This window comes from Calypte anna, chromosome 1 (genome assembly GCF_003957555.1).
Source record: "Calypte anna isolate BGI_N300 chromosome 1, bCalAnn1_v1.p, whole genome shotgun sequence".
Classification (NCBI taxonomy): Eukaryota; Metazoa; Chordata; class Aves; order Apodiformes; family Trochilidae; genus Calypte; species Calypte anna.
In genome coordinates this window covers 90552779-90558853 of record NC_044244.1, presented here as the reverse complement: position 1 = coordinate 90558853, position 6075 = coordinate 90552779, and positions in this window count along the sequence as shown.

The following is a 6075-nucleotide window of genomic DNA, read 5'->3' as shown; positions in this document are numbered from 1 at the left end:
CGTGAAGATCCACATGTTTTCCCACTTACCATCTGCAAAAGAAACCCAAAGCTCGGATTTGCAGGCTATGCTAACATTGAGCTCAGAGCACAAAAGGACCCGTGTGCCCCAATGGCACAGGAAAGACTGTTGGAAATGGGTTCCATATGGACAGGAACTGCTAATCAGGCTAGAACATCGTGCCTAATAACCTGTGTATATTGGTCATTATATCCACTGGCTGCAAAATGTAAAGCAGATGTAGAAGGTTATTTCTTCCCCAAAGATCCTGGGTGGGATCTATTTAGGAGAAAGAAATCCATACCTAATAGAGCATAAAGAGCATGCAGCCCACCCTTGTGCAGCCTCACATCTCATGGCTGCTCAGATGAAACACTTCCTCTGTTCCACCGACTGTCAGTAGCTCTCTCCTGACAAGTGAGAGCTCAGCCACCTATGTGTAGGTGTCAATCTGAATTCTGCTGCTTATTTCTTACTCTTTTAAGAAGTGGCTGAAAGAAGCACAGATAAAAGCATTGCAAAACAGTCACTGGCTGCATGTCTGCACCAGGTTCCAAAAATCACAAGTCTTTGGGCTGTCTCACCAACAGAAGCAAATCATGAAGACCCAAAGTGATCTACTTATTGAAATAGGCTCAGCCTAAAGCTTGTTGGCTTTTTTCTTTCCCCAAACAGCCTCATTACCATCACCAGCCATAGCTCTGCAAGCTAAACAAAAGATTACGATGACAATTTAAGTTGCAAGACTTTTTAGAGGAGTATCTAATTATTGCTTAGAAAAAGAATCCCATATGAAACATACAAGATAGGATTAAGGCAGTCCCGAAGTTTTTAAGATTTAGCAGTAGCAACAAAAATAATCAGGAATAATTATCCTTTTGTATATATATACCAGAAGCACACAGGTCCCAAGGAGTAAAAAGTATGGGGAAAGAGTTTTACCATATCTTTTTAATTCACTGCCCCTTCTAAAACCCACAGGGAAGAGTCCCCCATGAAAGGCTTAAAGCAGTGCTAAATCATCATAAAACATTCAGATTTATTTAAGATAAATCCCCAAGATGGCTGTACAGTTTGTTACAGCAAAAAATGCTTCTGCTCAGGGTTTATTCTAGATGGTAGTAAAAAATAAACCCAGATAATTCTTGGCAGGTATCTGCACTTTAAAATTCAACGGCTGGGGAGCTTCAAGGCCATTTCATCAGCTTCAAGACATTATTCAGAGGCAGAGCAGCTTGCAGAGGTTTGCATAATTTGAACATTTTCCCCAGTATGCCAACACATTCTGCTAATAATAAAAATCCAGTTGTTCTACTAAGGCACTTTGGCAGAGCCTCAGATGCAGACTAAGCAACTTAAGAATAGTAGGCAAGACTTCAGATTTATAACACGCTCCTTCTCAGGGTCAATTTGATCACTTACCTTTCCCTCCATTTTTTCTTTGCCTGACGGATTTTTGAAGGTGTGAAGTACCACCAAATCTTTTTAAGATACTCAGGCATGAGGTTCTGTTGTGAAGGTCCCAGCATCACAATTATCTCTTGAAAACCTATACTGATTCTTAAAATGCACAAGTAGGGTATGTTTGCAGTTTTGTGTGGTGTTTCTGAGAGGGAAAAAATTTCCACTGTACTCTTATTAGACTTTAATAGAGTCTCTGACTTCTGTGCTCGTTTTGCTCTATTGTTTTTTCTCCTAGTAAGGCTATTGATGTGGTTATTTCTGAGATCTGAACTATTGTTACCACAAGAATAAACACAGGCCTTGACAAGAAAGGTTGTGATTGCCATGATGTCCTGTTTCCCACACAAGAGCTGCTTTCAGATCTCCTGTCTAGTCACAGATCTCCAGTATCTCAGCCTGTAGCAGCATCACACGTTCCAGGAGCAGGCACAACCCCAGAGAGCAAATCTGAGTCTGTGATCCAGGGAGTTCACTGAAGAGAAATGGCTTATAGAAGGACAGGAGGCCTGGAGGACAAGGAAGAAGCATAGGCCACACTACTACATCTTATGTTTTGCAAAGTAGCTGTACTCCATGTTGTGTGGATCTGAACTGCACAGATCTCCCCTCTGCTTGTTTGTCACCCTCAGTAACACATCTGAGAAAGCCAAGTCATTTTGAGGTGTTCCCGGGAGCAGCCCATCATAAAAAACAATCTAGGAGAGGGACACAAAAAAGGGGGACCTTATCACTACCTACAACTACCTAAAGGGAGGCTGTAGTTAGGCAGGAATTGGGCTCTTCTCTCAGGCAACTAGTGACAGGATGAGAGGCCATGGCCTGAAGCTGCACCAGGGGAGGTTTAGGTTTGATATGAGAAAGCATTTTATTACAGAGAGGGTGGTCAGGCATTGGAATGGAGTGCCCAGGGAAGTGGTGGAGTCACCATTCCTGGAAGTGTTTAAGGAAAGGCTGAATGTGGCACTCAGTGCCATGGTCTAGCCAGTGAGGTACTGTTAGGTCACAGGCTGGACTTGATGATCCCACAGGTCTTTTTCGGCCTCAATAACCCTGTGATTCTGTGAAGAGCTTGTTTATTCATTTTTATTGAATCACACTGAAAGAAACAGCAAGTATGGCTGTTGCAGCAGTGATAAAGAAGGGAAAACATATTCCACTCAGTGCTAAATGCCTCATTTGTCTCAGAAATAAAACCTGAGGTGAGGGCTTGAATCGTGGCTGCACTACACCAGTGCCTGTGGTTGCTGTAGGGAGGAACATTCTCCTCTGATCTCTGCCCATCACCCCTCAAGACAGAAGCAAACACATTTCAGCACTGAGCTGCTCTGCTGCTTCCTGGAGAGGGAGTGGGGTCAGTGCATTGCCCACTCTGCTCTGGCAGGGGGTAAGCTGCTGGGTAGCCCTGCTCCTGTTTCCTTACCTTCCTTACCTTGAGGGACAAGTAGGAGGACTCTCTGGGATGATCAGAGGATAAATACCTGATTGATCTGGGTAGTCCAGATGCTACCCCACTGAGCCTCAGGGAAACTGGTTGACTCCACCCTGCACTGGGAGCACTGGGTTGGAGGCTGGATGTGGATGAGGAGGCTTGTACAGAAGGAGAAAGAAGGAGTCAACACAGTCTGAATAAAAGGAGCAAGTAAAGTGGAAAATACACATTTTCTTTCACGTGCTAAAGAGCTGGCATGAGTCACTCCTGGAGGGGTGAAGGTTTACCAATATATTGATATTATCATTGGAGGGTTTGAAATTACTCCTGCACAGGATACTTATGATAAGATCCTCAAACATTTAACTTCACTAGGAAGAGATCCCTGAAGAAACAACCTATGCACCAAGAGGGTAAGTTTTTGGGAATATGGTGGAGGGGTGGAGTGTATTGCATTCTCTTGTAGACTCTAAATTCTTTAGACCAGATCAAGAGGCCCTTAAAAAAGAGCTTTGATAACTTAGGGGGCTACCATTCCGGCAATAGCAGATTCTGGAAGAAAAACAAAACAAAATACAAAGAGGGGGGGACGGGACTGATTTTGGGGATTTGCTGCCCAGATGGGCATTAAATATGTTAGAATTCTTGATAAAACCATGATACAAAGGCTCCCATCTGTGTGCTGTCTCCTCCACCCAGCTACAATAATTGTCTTTATGCTAATGTCATTTGTTTGTTGAACTGTTCCCAAAATTGATTATCTGACACTGTCCTTTTGCCACATGCATACCAAATTTGTTGGCTGTAATACTCCTTCGCAGATCACTTCAGCCTATTTCTGTGCTAATTTTGAAGAACCCGATATATTTTGTTATTTTATACAGTAGACTGAAAATAAAGTCTTAATATTAAAACAATTCTAGCTGGTCAAAGCAAAGCTGAACATTTCATAAGGTGGATGATTCATAAAGGAAGGGTCAACATGCCTTTTTCTGGGTAACAAGGGCTCAGTATAGCATATTCTTCATTTCATTGTATTTCTCCTCCTTCTCTGTGATGCTCTGAGTAAGCACATGCTTCTCCTTCAGCTATTCAATATGTTTGTATTATAAAGTCCTTTGAAAAAAAAATAAAGTTAAAACACTCAAGAGTTTAAAACACTCCTTTGAAAAAAAAAAAAGTGAAAACACTCAAGAGTTTAAAACACTTAAGTTGTCCAGAAGCTTTACAGTAAATCACTATTAGGCATAGTTTTTCTGTTATAGTTAAAATGAGATCTCTATGGTTGGTAGACAACATTCCAACTGAACGCACACCTCCAACAGCATAAAATACCAGTTTAGTCCTTTGCATGGTTAAAACAGTCAAATATGAGGCTGTGTTCTCTAGCAGCAGGTAGGAGAGGAGCCAGTCTCCCTCTCTGCCTCCTTGCTTGTTTGGGCTCTCTGCATTGTGTGGCAAAGTAAACCAGTACTTCCTGCACATTTAACTACATTAATAAAAGCAAAACCAAAACACACCAAATGGTGAGACTCTGTGCAGCAGTTTTTATGAAACTCAGTCCAAGGCTTGGTAGCAGAGCACCCATCCACTCTAGTCTTGGGATGATGCAGTTTCCCTACACAAACTGATTAAATCACCATAAATTTCACACTAAACAGCCTTTCCTTTCCCCACAGAAGTAGCAGGAATCATCCACTCTCATATCAGAACCAGGATCCTGGACTACTTGTTACACAAAACAGATCTTTTATTGGTAGATGCAGTGTGGTTTGAACCTTGCTGATCTGTTGACCGTAAGTAGCTGCTACTGCTGTTCACTACAGAGTTGTATTTCACCAGAACAGCACTGGTTAGCAGTAAAAGAATTTCATTTGAAATAGTGTTTAAAAATGACAGGAGATTAATTTTTTTTTTATTGTCACTTACACTGTTCCTGAAACACTTAACAAGTGCCTGTCTGAGCTCATCTCTGATCTGTGTCAGTCTCTTCATTTGCTTTCAGCCCTTTTTCTCATTTCACATTTCTAAGCCTAAGACTGATACAGCCAGGCAGGCAGCTGCTTTGCCTACTTAAGGCTCAGCTGGCATTATTTGACTTATCTCAAACTGTTTATCTTAGGCTTTATCTTTTGGTCTTTATTTCTCTTCCTCTTTAAGCCAAGCAAGCTCCTTTGGTGCCACTCAACTCTCAGAGTTTGAAATTGTAAGAATTACTGAACTGGGGAAAGAAGTCTTATCAGCCTCAGAGGCAGAAAAAAGAATGGAAAGGTGTCCCAAGGCCCCCAGGCACCAGCAGGACAGACCTGGACAACTTCCATGCAGGCACCAATGCTGCTTAATTTCTCCAGTATCAGCCTTGCTGCATCTCCTCTTATCTACATCCTTACACAAGGATCTCTGAGGACTGCCAAGGTCCTTCCACTGCCTGTCCAGGGAAATGTACTCCTGACTGCTCTATGGGCCTTCAATATGTCAATAACACTGACAGACTCACTCAAATAACAGTGACAATCTCACTCGAAATAGGAATGCACATTCCTAAAGTAAACATCCAAAGGATTTAATATGCTACTGACACATCAATGTATTCTGCAGCCCCAATGCAGTAATTTCTACCAGTGATAAACTTATAGGAACAATTTCCAGAAGTGCTAAACTGAAAAGCAACACTTACACTAATGACAACAAAGCAACTCCAGTACCAAGTCATGGCAACAGAGAGGTTAAAACAAAAATCACTACATATTTTTTGGAAGATATCTATTCAGTCTTGGACCCTGACTTTTTAAAAAACTCATCACACAGGAATCCAATACAAGTTAAGCATGTATTTGGTTATTATCCTATGAAATATTTGATAGCTATTGTGTTAAATTAATCTCTAAAGTTCTGGAAAGTATTAATTGCTGTATGGGGTCTAACAAGATTTCGGTTCCTTCAGCATTAATTAGCATGTCTTGATGGTATGTGGCCAAGTAAATAGAAAAGTTATTTTTAATTTAGATGAGAACAACTGAAGATACCCAGTCAGCTTTTATTTCCCTCAAATCAGCTGAAAGGATCTACTGGGAGTTGGAGAAAGATGCATTTATACACACTACAGACAGTCAAAGCACAATATAACACTTAAATGCTTTTTCCAAACACTCATAAACAAACTCTAGATCCACTTATAACTA